Genomic DNA, 17,657 nt, shown 5'->3' on the forward strand with positions numbered 1-17,657 from the left:
AAGAGCCAAAATCTACACATGATACAGAAGCATCCACCTCAAAATCCACCACTAAAACCACAAAACCCATATGTGTGACACAAGATACAAAAGCCCAAAAGAAATTCGTTCTCGTCGCATGGGCAAACATAATGAAAACCTGACAATCCAAAGAAAGTAAGAAGATGAAACAAGTTCTAGTACATCACTTAGTGAGGATGAAAGAAGTTTTGATTCATCTCACTAAGTGTACTTAATAGACCAATCCAGAAACTAGAACCCACCCAACCACCCCAAATTAAAAATCATGATCACATGACATATGCGCAACACAAAAAACAAGCTCAAGAGAGCATGCTTAGCATGGTTGAGTGTCTTACAGGATCACCGGTTGTGATTGAACCTAATAGTGCCAATCCTAAAAAGCAACCAAAATACAGAACCCAGAGGAGTACCCCTTTTCCTTTCAAGAGGAAGACATACCCTTTACAGAAGAGTGATTAGAGATAGATTGCATGAATTATGTGGTTGAGAAAGCACATGAGGAATTCAATGAATCCCTTATTAAATTAGTCTCATTTGGAGGAATGCTCTTCTCTCATGGTGAAGCCAGCATAACATCAGCACTTACATCTTTAATGTAAGATTCCTCCCTCTAGCTTTTGAGGTGTACAGGTGTAAAAACCTCCCCTTCTGATCTTATAATTATTTCCCTCTTTGAAATAAAAGAAAGATTCTGTTTTACCCTATTTTGACTTGGAGAGAGAAAATGTTTAGAGAGAGGTAATCCAAATTTGAGATATTTTTGGATATAAAAATCCTCCTAGTGTTTAAATGGTTTCCCCTGAAACAAAAATTCAAAAAGAACTTTCCAATGTGCATTTGAAATTAATTGAAAATAAGTATAAAGAACCTTAGCCTAAGGGTTTAGATTTTCAAAAAATTTTGAATTATGGTCCAATTAAGGTTCCTATGGACCAATAGGATCAATCGAAGTGTGGGGAGGAGATAAATCCAATTTATAAAATAAAAATACCCAAAAATGAGTAAATGTCCACTTAAGATAAAGAGTAGACTGAGTACAAGGTTTATTAGTAAAAAACTATGAATATTACTTTAAAAAATGAGATAATTTGGGTATAATGATTCAATTTTGACACCTTGGTAAGGAGAAGGGGGCTCTTCAAGGAGGTGCCTATTACAGATGTGTGGTGGAGCTTTAAACTCAAAAATATTGTGATATTTTTATCTCTCCTCTCTCCTAGATCAAACCAAATCAAAAGGGAGCCAAACTAGATCCAAATCTTGTCCAAATTCAGCCAAACTGAATCGAAAAATTTCTAGAAACTAGTTGGACTTGGTTAGAGGCCTCCCTTACCTATAAATAGATCCTTAGCCCTTTGTAAAAAAATATGAGAACTATACTATGCCAATATGATACTGTAATAATGATATTTTCTATTATCCTCTAAAAATCCTCTACAAATTGGAGAGATTGGAGTTTCTCTCTTCAATCTTCCTTGGAGTCTTCATCAACATACCAAACCAATTGATTGGTTGGGGGCCTCTACATTGATTAAAGAATCAAGCAATCTAAGAGGTAAAGTGTGGTTTATGGTCTTTTTTTTTAATCTCCAAATGTTCTCTCTTCTCAACCCCTCTCAAGCTTGAGAAGCATTCAATTGAATGGCTTTTTAATACAATTGAAGTTCTTTAATGAATTGTAGTGATAAAACACATAAATTTTTATTTATGCTTAAATTAAATATTTTTTAAAGCATGTCTCTCTCCGCCAAAGAATGGTCATTCCTATGACCTATTCTATATTCAAATGAAGCTTCTCATGAAGCAATTCTCTAATCTAAAAGTAATTTCTATGCTTGTCAAATTGAGGCCAAATAAGTGGCTTTTTAATGCTTTTATGCTATTTAAAATTAGGAATCAAGTCCATAATTGGATATTGATCCAATTAATGGTTATTCTATCATATGATATTACTAAACTTTATGTTTTTAAAATTATTGAGAATTATTAGTAATAGCAACGAAGCTATGGCAAAATTTTTGAAAAATTAACACATAAATCATTTTCATTCATAATATGAAAAGAGGACTTCCTACACCATATTCTAGGATTAATCATCCTAGATTAATTGAATGATTCTCATTATAATCATGAAAATTTTGATTTTTTATGCATAAATAGTTAATTAGAAAAAAGAGAAAATTCTAGTAATTCATTTTTACGATAAAAGAGTAATCCCCCATGACAATGGAAATCCATGTATTCGAATGAAGTAAGAGAAAAATTGGGATGCTAAAATAATGTATATTTTATTTAAAGATTAAAGAAAGATTTTAGTTAAATTTATCTTTTTACGTAGATAAATTTAAATGATGAAAGAGGAATTCCCACCATATTGGAATTCAAATATTTAAATGAGAAAAGTGTAATTTTTAGCATATTGAAATTAATGGGTATTTTATTTAAATTCAAAGATAAATTTTGGATAAATTTATTTTATCTATGAGAAATATTTAAATGGTAAAAGAGAAATTCCTATGACATTTGGAATTCCATCATTTAGATGGGAAAAGAGAAAATCCTAGCATATTGAATTAATGGGTATTTTATTATGAGAAATATTGATGATAAAAGAGAAATTCCCATGACATTGAAATGCAAATAATTAAATGCAAAAAAGAGGAATTCCCATGGTATTTGAGATCCAAGAAATTAAATGGAAAGAAGGGAAATTTTTAGTATAATTCAATTTATGACTATTTATCAAAAGTGAAAATATGGGTAGAATGGATTTCTATAAATCCCATGAATTCTTTTATTCAAAAGAGGAATATTGAATATAATTCAATTAAGGAATTGAGAAGGAATATAGAAATAGTCGTTCAAGAAAAGGAGCCTTTAATTACGCCAAGCAATTGGTAGAAATTTAGAAAAAGTTCCATTATCGAAATCAAACTAGAAAAAGCTATTAAATGGGAATAGCATGTGAAATGGATGTGATAAGATGTAAATCGGATGCGATCAGATGTGAATGGATGTAATAAGATGAAAATAGAATGTGATAAGATGAAAATAAGATGTGATGTAATGGAAATGGATATGGATGTGTATGTGAAAGAATGGATGTCGATGTGTATGTGGAAGAATGGATGTGGATGTGTATGTGAAAGAATGGATGTGGATGTGTATGTGGAAGAATGGATGTGGATGTGTATGTCAAAGGATGTGATGTCGATGTGAGTGAATGGATGAGATGTAATGTGATGTGAATCAAGATGTGAATGAATAAGATGTGATGTCATGTGAATCGGATGTAAATGAATGATATGGGATGTGAATGGATGAGATGTGATGTGATGTGAATCGGGATAAGAATGAATGAGATGAAATGTGAAATGAATGTGATGAGATGTGATGTAAATTGAGATAGATGTGAATGAATGATATGTGATGTAAATGAATGAGGTGTGATGGGATGTGAATATGGGTAGATGCAAGTGGATGAGATGAGGATAAATGAGGAAAGATGTGATGAGATGAAAAATGATGTGATTGGATGAGAATAGGAATAGGAATACATATGAATTGGATATGGATTAAGTAATGTGGACAGATGTGGAACAATGTGAAAGACGAGAGTTCATTATAGAAACTGTATTTATGACCTATTTTTAAATGACTGTTTTATGTCAATAATACTGGGGAAGCATTTTGACCGTCTAGTGTTCCAGTTGCCAATGATACCATAGGTACACCAATGAAGGAATGATTGGAAATTAGGATTCAACAAGAACCTGCTGTTGCTCATAAGGTGGTAGTAAAAAACAAAAACACAAGGGAGTCACACATATGGCCTACCTAGAAATGGTAGAATATCATAAGCAACTCCCAAGGATCTTCAATAGCCATTATATCTTGTTAAGCTTATAGCTTACTATTCTTTTGGCTAAGTTAATGTAGTAGCTGCTCCATGAGTACATATCCACACTCATACACTGGAGGGCATTTGTACCAAAGCCTCACCAATCAACAACTTTCCAGGTACATCTCTAGATGGGGGGCCATGGTGGGCGAAAGCCTAGTCAATGGTATAACCCATCGTATGGAATTTTCCTTCAAATTACAAACCTCTCCAAATGATGTTACCATCTTCACAAATCAATGATCTTCAATCCTTAGTGAAGATATCTATATTAGTCTCGCACAAGTTGACGTAATTCTTTCAATCCTCACCAACAAGTGGCTACTTCAATAAAAAACAACAGCTTCATAAGAGCCTATTTGACTGTACTTCATGTATATCTACTTCATAAGAGCACTTAAATATACATAAAAACAACAGCTTAATAAGAGCCTATTTGACTGTACTTCATGTATATCTACTTCATAAGAGCAGTTAAATATACATAAAAACATAAAAAGAACATGGAAAGAAGCATGCAGGAACATGTCCTACTCAACAACATTTGACAAGAATCCTGCCACAAAGGGACATCATCGAAGGCCAATTTCTTCAAATGATGAATGTCGCTTCAATAAATCAAATGAGAAACTAAGAATCACCATCTCATTCTGATGATAATGTCTACGTTCCTCCGGACCTTTCTATCTCTTCTCTCCCATTATTAACATCTCTTACCATCCCTACTAACACAAATCACATATAACCTTGCTTATGATTGTGCAAAAAACAAAGTGAGCCAAAAAATAAAAAATAAAAAAACATGCTCTAACAAATATAAAAATGTAATCATTCGCGCGGCAAAAAACCCCACCAAACCACCCCGTTAGAAATTCCCAATAAACCACTAACCTTTTCATTTACTAACTAGCCTTTCTTACTCCTTCCGAAGGAACAAAGACCATTGAACGTCATTCAACATCAAAGCCATCGACAAATCTTGTCCATTCTCTCCACACAAAGGTCTTCAATTCGATCAATCACGAGGACACGATCACCATCAACAGGAAGAGGGGAATGTTAACCCATTCCTAGAGTTAACAAGAAATACCACCGTTATCTTACATTAAGGAGTCAAAGTAGATACACCAAAGGGTCATACATTCAAGATATGAAGCAATGTTGTCCAAATCTACAATTCGGACGGACGCTCGTAATGGTGTGACGAAGTATCTATGGTAACTCCTACTTCAATAGCGTGTGGTAGTAAGTTAGGATGAAGTCCCAGGTCCTGTACTTCATGGATATATTATGAGAGTAGTCATTGTAATAGCATTAGGCCTCTTATAGTCCTAAAGTGCTCGGTCGACCACAGTTTAAGAAGTGAGTGTGAACACTTATGGCCATGTATATAAGTGAATTTCTCTCATAATACAACATACTCTCCCATTATGAAATTGAGTCTTGCTCTTGCTAATCCTCTTGCTAATCTCTCTCCCTAATGTATGCTAGTGAGTGTGTGTGAGTGAAGTGAGGTGGTGAGAGGAGGTACGAGTACCCATAGTGCAACGCGGCGGTGTGACAATGCTTGTGGGAGAGGTGCAGTGGAATTGCTTCTCAAGGAGTTGTAGAGTTTGGAGACCTCAAGGGTTACGAGCCCCGCCATTGGAAAGATCTTCACGACAATTGCGGTTCAGTCACCAGGTAATCTCTTGTTGGATGTGTTTCAAGGGAGGTTAGGGTGAGCCATAACAACACATCAAAGGCAATGTTAACTATTATGTTTATTACCAAAATGTGAAAAAGACATCACAAATGTTATGCTATCTGCACATCAAAGGCAATGTTAACTATTATGTTTACTACCAAAATGTGAAGCTAATTTAGGTTATGCTCAGCTTTTACATAAGCTTTCTAATCTAGAATTACATTGTTAATAAGCACTTAGTGCAAAAAAGATACTATAAAAGTTGTGCTATAATGTGCTATAATATTAGGCCTTTAATGTGCTATATGCACATTAAAGGCCTAATATTATGGTTAATAACTTATATGGAGTACATCATCCCTTAAGTTTTGAAATAATCATTGTATTGTTCCCATTTTATCCCATTGTTGTAGTTTGATCTCTTGTTCTTCTTTTGTAGGTTATTTACATGTGGAGATTCTTTTTTCAGAGTTTAAATGGCTTATGGACTTGAAATCCATTATCCATTAGATGTGCTATGAATCTTTTCACTGATACATCTAGTTACTTTTTTGGCTTCTTGTGAGGTTTTTTAGACTCTTATTATAAATTTTAAATATTTTTTAATCGATAACTGTTGGAATTAGGGTTGCAGGAAAGCACACAAAGCTTGGAGAAGAAGAAGCAAGAATGCACACAACACACAATGTATTAGATTGTGTCAATGTACAAAAGATAAGTTAGCCCTAAAAGGATGGGCGTATATACAAGCCGGGAGAAAAAACCTCCTAAAGAGGGAAAAAGTGCCCCGATGGTCCTAAGTGTGTTCACACACATCACTGCCTATATATATATATGGCAACAAATCCCCCTTGGGAGTGATGGTGTGAACGAGAGCTGGCACTCATGTATAGGGGAGTGCCATGCCCGAAGTAGATCAGTCCACAAAGGGGAGCAAGCCCAAAGCTTTGCGGAAAGCTTCAAACTTCTCACGAGGAAGCGCCTTTGTGAAAAGATCGACGAGGTTGTCCTGTGTTGGCACATAGGCCAAGCTGATCTCTCCTGCTGAGAGTCTCTCCCTGACATAGTGATAATACACCTCAATGTGCTTTGTGTGAGCATGAAAAACTGGGTTTCTCGCAACTGCCAATGCGCTCTGACTGTCAGTGAAGATAGAGGTGACAGACTCCTGTCTCCAACACCCAAGTCAGCCATAAGCCGTCTGAGCCACACACACTCAACTGTAGCTGTGAAAGATGCCCTGTACTCAGCTTCACAACTAAAAGTGGCCACAGTAGGTTGCTTCTTGCTCAACCAAGATATGCATGAGCTACCGAGCATGAAACAAAAACCACTTGTGGACACTCTTGTGTCATAGCAAGCAGCCCAATCTGAGTCCGAAAAAGCATGTAAATCTGGCGGCAATGATCCCCCCTTGGGATAAAACAACCCAAGATGTATGGTGCCACTCAAGTATAGCGAAAGATGCGTTTAACTGCCTTCCAATGCTGAGATCCTGGGCTATGCATAAACCTGCTCACCTGTGAGACTGCAAACTGAATGTCCGGCCTCGTAATGCATACATAAATGAGGCAACCAATAGCTGTCTGATAGAGTGTGACATCAAAGTGATCTCCAGCATCATGAAGACTCAACTTCAAACCTGTCTCCATTGGAGTAGGAATAGGCTTGCAGTCTTCAAGGCCAAATCTCCGCAACAATGTCTCAATATACTTTGTCTGACACAAAGCAATACCTCCATCACACTGCTTAAATTGTATCCCCAAATAATGATGCAAATGCCCCAAATCTAACATCTCAAAAGAGGCATTCAAATCAGCCTTAAAATCAGCAATATGACTCTCATTTGGTCCTGTGAGCAGCATGTCATCGACATAGAGAGCAATGATTAGATGTACACCATCCACACGTTTAATATACAAAGTGCTTTCTGTTGGACTATTCTGAAACCCATGTGCAGTCAAATATGCATGTATCTTTTCATACCAAGCTCGTGGAGCTTGCTTTAAACCATATAAAGCCTTTTTCAACCTGCACACTTTGTTTTCCTACCCTCTTTGAACAAAACCACGAGGCTGCGATACATACACCTCCTCATGCAAATCTCCATCCAAGAACGCAGTCTTTATGTCCAGCTGATGTACATTCCAACCATTATGAGCTGCCAATGCACAAATGCTACGAATGGTAGTCATACGACAAGTGGGAGCAAAGGTCTCATCAAAATCAATGCCCTTTTCTTGAGCATAACCCTTTGCAACAAGTCTAGCCTTATAGCGATCAACACTGCCATCTGGCTTTCGTTTTAACTTAAAAACCCACTTACATCCAATGGCCTTTTTACCAATAGGCAAATCACACAAAGACCATGTACCATTCTTCATTATAGCATCATATTCACTTTGCATTGCAGCCAACCAATTTTCTGATTTTTGTGCCTCATCAAATGAAAGAGGTTCTTCCTCTTCACACATACTAGACACAGCCAAAGCATAACAATCTGATGCATAAGAGGCATGCTGAAAACCTGAACGAGTACGACTAGATATAGGTGCATCAATTTTACTATCACACAAGGTTTGCACCAGCCATTTAGGCATACCTCTAGCCTTCTCTTTTTCAGCCCTATCCTCATAAATTACATCCTGTAAATCTGCATCAGAAATAGGCTGATCTATGATGTCGTTTGAAATCTACATAGGCTGAATATTTGCATCATTAAGACTTACATTTGAATTCCCACATGTAAACAGAGGCAACAATGTATCAAATACATCCCGTGAGCTCACACCTGTCTCTTTGGTACATGATAACAAAGGTTGCACAGCATCTTCTACAAAAACAACATCTCGACTAATCAAGATACGCTTTGACTGCGGATGATACAATCTGTAACCCTTGCTCTCAGCACTATAGCTAACAAAAATGCATTTGACAGCCTTATCATCCAATTTTCTGTGTTGTTGCACAGGCACTAAAGCATAGGCCAAGCAACCAAAGACACGCAAGTGACCAATAGAAGGCTTCCTACCATGCCAAGCTTCATATGGAGTAATAGACTGCAAGGCCTTGGTGGGACACCTGTTGAGTACATATACAGCACACATGACAGCCTCAAGCCAAAACGCATGTGGCAAAGCTTGGCTCTTGACCATACATCGTGCCATCTCCATAAGTGACCTGTTTTTCCTCTCAGCAACACCATTTTGCTGAGGGGTATACGGCATTGTACATTGGTGTTTTATCCCACGACTAGCCAGAAATGCATCAAACTCTTTAGACATGTACTCCCCCCCTCGATCAGAACGGAGGGTGCCCACAGTACAATTGGATACATTTTCAACCATAAGAAAAAACTGTTTGAAGCACAAAAACACTTCGGACTTTGCCTTCAGTGGATATACCCATGCATGCCTTGAGTAATCATCAATGAAAGTCACGAAGTACAAGTGTTTACCAAATGACAGAGTTTGCATAGGCCCACATACATCACTATGTACAAGTTGCAATTTGCGAGTGGCCCGCACAGAACCATCCTTTGGAAACGCAGAACGCTGCATTTTGCCCAAAATACAGCCTTCACAAACATGTTTCAATGGTGCCTCAAGAGGGGACAATGAAGAAACCATATCAAATTTCTGCAAACGTAGCAAACTAGCAAAGTTCAGATGACCAAAACGAGCATGCCATAGTTTTGCATCTGAAACTGCCTTTTCATCAGAAACTGCATTTGCCGAATCTTCCACACAGTTGTCATAAGAATTGAGCCTATACAGCCCACAAAACAAGGTGCCAGATGCAATAAACGTATCACCAGAAGTCAAATCATGAACAGTACATCTGTCATCCACAAATTTGACTACAAGTCCAAGTCTAGCAAGCGCAGAGATAGACAATAGATTCTTCTTTATCCCTGGCACATACAAAGCATCTGAAAGTGTGAAAGCGCTGCCATTTGAAGCAGTAAGCATAATTTTACCAACGCCCTCACTGGGTAAGAAGCATTATTGGCACATGTGACAGTACTCCCATTAGAGACATCCTCAAGACAAGTGAATATATCACGATGCGAGGTAATGTGCTTTGTAGCACCACTGTCAAAATACCATACATTAGCGTCAACAGAAACTGCCAAACATGCATCATGTACAGATGGGTCATACTGGCAATACACACTAAACGCCCATTCTGTATCCTACACAATATTTGCAGAATCTGCATTTGTAGAAGCATCCGCTATTGTGGCTGCATTTGACTCTTTCTTCTTTGCCTCTTTAGCCTTTAGCTTAGGGCAATTCTTAATGACATGATCATTTGCCTTACAATAGTTGCACCTGGTCTTTTTCTTGCCTTTATCAAGAGCCTTCTCAGACTTATTGTTGCTACCTGTGGAAGGAGAAGAAGTTGCAGACCTACTAATAGGAGAAGAAACAGTGGAAGGGGCTGTCTTACCACTTCTTCTCTGCTACTGGGCAGCAATAAATGCTTGATCAACTGCACGCTGCCTGGCCTTGTTTTGCCTGGACTGCGCTTCTTGCAAGAGCTTGTTGACTAAAGTATCATACTTGACAGCATCAGGTCTGTCCTCAGTAAGAAGTCTCCACGTGGAAGCAAAAGTCTGATATGTCTCAGGTAAAGCATCAAGAACAGTCTGCACAAGAGAATGATCAGGAATAATCTCACCTGCAGAAATCAACTGTTCTTTGAGATCTTTAATCTCAGTAAGAAAAACATTCATGTCATCATCTTCCTGCATAATCTTCAATTCTAGCTCTTTACGCAGGTAAGAGATTTTTGCCTCGTTACGACCTGCATACAAACCAGCTAGAATATCCCAAGCCTGTTTTACTGTTTTAGCTGAATGAATATGTGGGGTGATGTTACGTTTGACAGAAAGTGCAATCAAGGCATGAGTCTGTGCATCTTTACCATCCCAACGAGCTTGTTCAGCAGTGGGTAAAACAGCAGCAACAGTAAAGCTGCTAGAACCTGCAACATCCTCAATAGATCCTACATCCAAAGAACCTGGACGTACATCCATACCCTACACAATGTTTCACACTCCTTTTGCAACCAAAACATGCTGCATCATGTATGCCTAAAGTGGGTAGTTGCTGTCTCCATCCAGTTTGTCTTCAGCAGACAACATGCGAAATACATCATTGTTATTATCAGCCATGGCCACTGACTGAAACTGATGCAAAAGCTACCTGTAATGAAGCAAAGACTGAATAGAGAACAACTCGTGCTATGTAGCACTGTCCACAATAGAATACGTATGCCTGTTTTGCAGAAAATTGCATTGTCGAAATTTCTGCACAAAATGACGAAAACACCTGTGCAGAACTTGAAATGCAAAAACGGAGCCCGAAACGACCTCAGATGCAATTTCTGAGAACGCAAAGGCCTATGGGCTTATTTATAGAGTATAAGGACCTGCAAGCGCTCGTGAAAGCTCACCTCAATCGGAGAACGTGAGTCGGAGGGTGCTGGCGGTGTAGCCCAGGGAGCCGATGCCTGCTCTGATACCAATTGTTGGAATTAGGGTTGCAGGAAAGCACACAAAGCTTGGAGAAGAAGAAGCAAGAATGCTCACAACACACAACGTATTAGATTGTGTCAATGTACAAAAGATAAGTTAGCCCTAGAAGGATGGGCGTATATACAAGCCAGGGAAAAAACCTCCTAAAGAGGGAAAAAGTGCCTCGGTGGTCCTAAGTGTGTTCACACACATCACTGCCTATATATATATAAATGGCAACAATAACTATATAAATTAATCATTGAAAGCATCATTGGTGACTTTGAAATCTTCTCATGCATGTGAAAATGTACATGTACAAGGTTTGTGTCTTTGACTAAACTTATTGCATACGCTAACATGCACAAGTTTCTTGGAGGTTTTTGGGACTCTAATGACTCTTAGTACCTCCAAGTTTACCAACTCTTGTTCTCTAACAAATATGAGTAGAAAGGTTTTTTGTTTGGACACCAACTACTGGTTTTCTATAAGTGGCACAATGCTCCCCCATTTGTTGAGAGAAGATAGGATGCCTCATTGAACATTTTCTTTTGAGTTAACATCATGTATATTGCTTTTCATTGGAGAAATATTCAAATTGCAAAAAAGCATTTTCTAACTCTTCAAAGATGGCCCTTTTAATTCTTTTTAGGCTACCAAACTAATACTAATTTTCTTGCAAGGGAATGTCACATGAGTAGAGCTGCAACTCCTTAAGTACTCATGATGTACATAAGTTGACTCAAAACATGCTATAGGTGTAACAAAAGTGCCAGCACAAAAGGTAGTGTTTACAAGGTGTAAAGGAATGAGGTATCGTGTCCAAGTGCTCCATAAGGAAGTGCCCACATAGGGCGTAGAGTAAGAATGAGGTATTGTGTGTCCAAGTGCTCCATAAGGTAGTGCCTATAGGGAGTAGAGTAAGAATGAGGCATTATGTCCAAGTGCTTTCCATAAGGAAATGTCCATAAGGGAGTAGAGTAAGAATGAGGTATTGTTTCCAGTGCTCCATAAGGTATGTCAGTAGGGAGTAGAGTAGGGTAAGAATGAGGTATTGTGTCCAAGTTCTCCATAAGGTAGTGTCAGTAGTAGGGAGTAGAGTAGGGTAAGAATGAAGTATTGTGTCCAAGTTCTCCATAAGGTAGTGTCAGTAGTAGGGAGTAGAGTAAGAATGAGGCATCATGTCCATATCATGCTTAGAGTGCCCAAATAGCCTAGGCCTACCAATGCACCTACATGTACTTGAGCTAGTACATGCTGGAGGATGTAGAATTGCATGACCCTTGTTTGAAACCTTGATTGTAGCATGAGATTCCCATTTACCAAGGTGTCAATCCTTATAGTAGTTTCCATATCTCAATGTGCTTAGGAAACTTACTTAGGTTCTAAAATTGTGATTACTTCCATGATTTGATAGCAAATTTGTGAAGTATGAGGGCTATGAGCAAGCCATGATCTGCATAAAGTGACTCTAAACCTTATATCTTGAATCTTTACAAGATTGAGGTGCATTGCCCATGAAAGATGAAGCGAGACTCGTGGGCATGCTACCAAATGGGCATTTACTTCAATCCATGACTCCTTTAAGAGGTAGACGAGAGTCCTCCTTAAGTGTATGAGCTTGGATATAAAGGTTAAGTGAGAAAGTCATTACGATTTTTTTCTTCAAGCTTATGTTTCCCCTTGTCCACGGGAGAGAGAAAAACGACATCAATTTTAAAAAGACATTCAGATTACCCTCACTGGCTTATGCTACAACAGAGAGAGAGAGAGAGAGAGAGAGAGAGAGAGAGAGAGGGGGGGGGGGGGGGGGAAATTGTTCATTTATTGCAACTTGAGGCACCATGAAGGGGATGAGAGCCAAGGGACCTACTCTAGTAGTGCGGGCTGCTCTATAAGTACAAGAGAGCTTGCAAGACCAGCTTTCGATCAAGAGGAGACAGTTCCCTTCAAAATACATGGCAACACTTGCAGGCTCAAATGTGCTGCTTTTACTTAGGTTTTGTCAGGTGCAAAGCATCCATGGATTTCCTCTAAAGAACAATGTCTTTGTGGTGGCTGAATAAAAGGTTGCAGCATGTCGAGTATATTGACACTGATTAATAAACTCCCCCCAAGTAGAGGGTTGGCAATGGATAATATGGCCTTGGGTCCATAAGTTCACTTATGCTTTAGTATCTTTGGAATGCTTGAGCCACCAACCTCTGCATTTGAAGGCTGGAGGTGGGCAACAGCATCAGCCTCAGCAGTGCCCACCTCTGCAGAGGTGGTGCTGTCCTCCTCCATGGACGACTTAACAAACTCGGCTGCAATGTTGGCATACAGCTCCACTACCTGGCCTATGTTGGTGTTGAGCTCCCTTATCAGGCCTATATTCTTTGCCAGGCTCCCAAATGCATTGCTCTCCTGGTTCTGATTTATCTCCCGGATTAGAGATGTGTTGTGGCTTAAGATGGCCTGCACTTCACTAAAACTCTTTTGAAAGTTCTTCCACATTCTTGCTTCCACTGTTAGTGGGGATGAGGGCACATCGGACTCTTCCATTGGGGCTCTTCCAGCCGAGAAAAAGCACTCAACTTGAAAGGATTCGTACCACAAGCTTCAGATCACCAAAGTCCAATGCCTCCCCAAGAAGAGAATTGCAGCAATTCTGCTGCACTATTGAGACGATAATGGGCCTGCACATAGCAAGTAAAGTGTTCATATGCAGCAGAGCATGCAAATGGAAAACTTTACACATGGGGAACAAAAACTGTGGCATCCAGCTACTTGCTACTCCCTCGGAGAGGATCACCCTACTTCCATAGTCTAATCCTTCAAAAGTGGAAAAAACCCACCCACATAAATCACCTTACGTTAGTCTTATCCATAAATTAAAGAGGGTTCTAAAAAGCACAAGCTCACTACACTAGGCTTTACTGCCCTTGGTAACATGTTCTAAGCTGAGTAAAGCACCGCCATTATATGGTCACAGAAGCAAGTAATCCTTAAGGGTAGAGAGATCTACTCTTGAATGCTACTCTTGTGATGTTAATTAAGCTCCCCTGTTCGAATGGGCGACGCCTGCTCCGAAATCAAAGCAGAATTCCCCTCTTTCCACACCCCAACTTAACGATCCATTCACCCCCCCGGTTGTGCATAGCAGGCACGCTCTTCATGCAGAAAGCAGAATAATTAAGGGCAGTCTCGCTCTAAGCATCACCTGCAGGTTAAGTCTATGGGTGATTAGAAGTGGGTGATTAGAAGGTAGCCAGCCTGCTACAAGCAGAATGCGTGGAGAGAGAGAGAGAGAGAGAGAGAGAGAGAGCTGTGCGTTGCAGAGAGTCGTTACAGCATAAAAAGAGGGGAAAAGATCGTTATTTGGGCAGCGTTGGGGGTTTACTGCGCTAATTCTCGTGATTAAGGTAGCAGCAGGGCTCGCCGTCAAAGCTAGCGGCGCCGTCAAAGCCCACGGCGATTCCAGCGAGCCCCCTGCGTCCAGAAAATGATTTCGTGGAAGCCGGCCGGCCCCCTCCAAACAGATCCTGCGACCTTTTGTGCCCATGCAATTGGTCCACGTGGCGCTCGACAAGAGGCGGGCCACAATGAGGAGATACGCAAACGTGCTTCGGCGTCGAGCCTGAGGCTCGGTAACTTGCAGCTTCCTCTGCAAAGATCTCTATCTCTATATTATAAAGGAAGAGTACTTCTCTAGATCTCTATCTCGATATTATATAAAGGAATAATTTCATGAGGTGTTACCTTGGTTAGAATTTGGAGGTTCAAGGAGCAGTACCTCTCAAAGACGGGTGAGATTACTCGTCGAATTAATGCTCTCTGTCTGCCTCTCGAATAACTTTCCAAACCGAATATCTAAATCTACCAATTTTGAAGCCCAAGTTCCAACTATTGTACAATTAATTGTGAGTTCAATCTTATCTGTTCACACTTCACAACCACAAGCCAAATCTGACAACTTTGTCTTCTAATGGGCCACCACTTGAAAATTTAGTCGCGTGGAAACCAGCCCTTTATTGTAAATAATAACTATAATTACACAGACTAAAACCGCATCAATGACCTTACTCAACTCTTCTTGATCTAGGTGCCTACACTCTTTAGTTTACATCTTTGTGAAAAACTTTTGCGAGCATCTCTTTTTCGTTTTCATCCTTTCTAAAGCATGCATATATATGATACCAAGTTTTACCCCCTAAGTATAGGTGCCTATGCAAGTCCAAGCTACATCGAAGACCAAAAAGATATGTAATTAATTATATTGAATATATGACACATAACCTTTCTTTCTTTTTTTTTCAAAAAAGGGGCTGTTATATTAAGAAAGAGGGAGGAGCGGATTTACAAGGGCCATATTTGCATGGCTGACACGTGGAGACATTCCAAAACGGATCCTAGGAAGCATGGCCAATTGGCATTCGCGGCGCACGTGAAGGCATGTGCGCCGCGTGTGAGGGGGGTGGGCTCTTTGCATGGCGAGCCGAGCCTGCTCTTCGTAGATTTCTCTCGCTGATTCACCTTCCGCTTGAAGCTCAAACCTTGCCCCGACGCCGGCTCCAACAGGCTGGTCGAGGGGAGGGGGTAGCAAGGGCACTACCTCTTCCTCCTTAGCCCCTTCCTTCACGGGCTGAGCTGGCTCCTCCACACAGCTCAAGCCTGGATTGCAGATTCTCTGCCGTCGTCGCCAAGCAGTACTGCAGGATCTCCTTCGCTTGAACCGTCTGCAGATTCTGGGAATCGGCAGAGAGGGTGAGCTCCTCCTTCCTCCGACCATGGTAGTCTCTTTTATGAGGGCTCGAATCAGGTCTGGTTACTTGCAGCTTTTTCAGGTTTGATGTCATGCATCATCTTGCGGGCCTTGATTTTAGCTTTTGATACCCACTGATTTAATCTCACTCGTCATCTGTGTTGTTGGGCCTTGTATTGCCTGCAGAGGATGACGGTGCCAGCTACTCTCCGCTGCAGAGATGGGTGGCTTGAGACTCGGCTGCTCTGTTTAGATGTGATCCACCGTTCTTGCAGTGGGCAAAGGGGCCTTCGCTGGTGTCTGCCCTTCTTGATGAGGTGGGCCTTGAGGATGGTGCTTGGGTTGGCGCTGCCAAGGTGGTCTTGCAGGTCGCTTTCCGGGACCTGTCCTTTCTCGTTTCTGTCGGCTTGCAGGAGACTGGTTAACATTTGTACTGTATATTGAATGAGTCCTGAATCATTCATCCGATTCGATTTGGGTTTGTAGAGAACCTGTTGCTGACTGTTAGCCGTATGAAGATCAGCTTTGTTGCATGCAGATTATGTCAATCAGCGTTTTGTCTTTGGTCTTGACTAACCTGATTTTTTCCTTGATTGTTTCCAATTTTTGTTTGATGAAGTCTGATGCTTTCCTGTTACATTTAATTTCGAGCTTTTCCTCTAAGCTGATTAGATAAGGTAGTCTTTGAGCCCAGTATCTGCTGCATGTAGTAATTAAACTGATAGACAGCGGGGGGCATTTAATATCTGAATTGTTGAACGTTGCTGCTAATCTGAGCATCCATGCATGCCATAGATATTCAGTTCTAATGACATTCCACAGCATGTCAGAACAGCCTATGGTTTCTCCCAGTAATATCTGTTTCCATGATAGCTCTGTGCCCCATTTAGATGCTGAGTTTTGCAGCTCTTTGAGAGATTGTGAAATGTGATGACACTGTAAGAAAATATGAATATCGTCTTCTAGGAGACCACATCTGGCGCATTGGTTAGAGGCCACATTAAATTTGGCTGCCTTGCTTTGGGTCCATAGAGCCCTATAAGCAATGAGCCATGCTAGGCATGACTTCTTGGGATCAGTGAGGGGGTTCCAGAGGTTCCTGAGGCTGTTGTACCATTTTTTGCGGTCCCACTGCAGGTGCCATCTACGGTTGAGGGGTAGGTGGATGGGAGGGGATTTTGAAAACTTAGGGATGGGGAGGAGAGGTTTACTGCCTGACCATTGGTAAGCACAGATGTTGAAAGTAGGAGGGAAGTCCAGCTTCCAGGTTTCTTGCAGGTCCCACTTCGAGGTTCTGCTTTGTACGAGGTCCAGCTCCGGGGTCCTGCAGTCGTACTTTGCCACTAAATCAGCTCTTGAAAGCCAGGTTCCTAGTTGTTGATCTCTGAGATCAGCCCATGTTGCTATGCCTCTCTTGAGAAGGTTAAGCGCTATTTGGGCTTCCTCAGGTTGAAGGGGGGGGAAAGGTAGACTGGACCACCAGCAGGAATCCCCGGCCAGAGCACCATTAGAAATGCGGAGATTTGGGGCTGGGTTGAGGAACATTTTGACATTGTTCCAAGCTTTCCATATTGAGGACACTAGCTGGCTGCCCTTGGGGGAGATGGAGAACTTGGATATGACTATGGTTGTGAGGGGTAGGCTATTCCATTTATTGAATCCTGTGATAACAAATCTGGGAGTATCCTTAAGGAGGAGCTGGGCCCAATCTTCCGAGGGGTTTTCACAAGCTCTTATGATCCATTTAGATGCCATTCTATTGGCAGTGATCCTGATGTCT

The sequence above is a fragment of the Cibotium barometz genome, chromosome 42, assembly GCF_041138505.1.
Source record: "Cibotium barometz isolate CiBa-2024 chromosome 42, ASM4113850v1, whole genome shotgun sequence".
Taxonomy (NCBI): domain Eukaryota; kingdom Viridiplantae; phylum Streptophyta; class Polypodiopsida; order Cyatheales; family Cibotiaceae; genus Cibotium; species Cibotium barometz.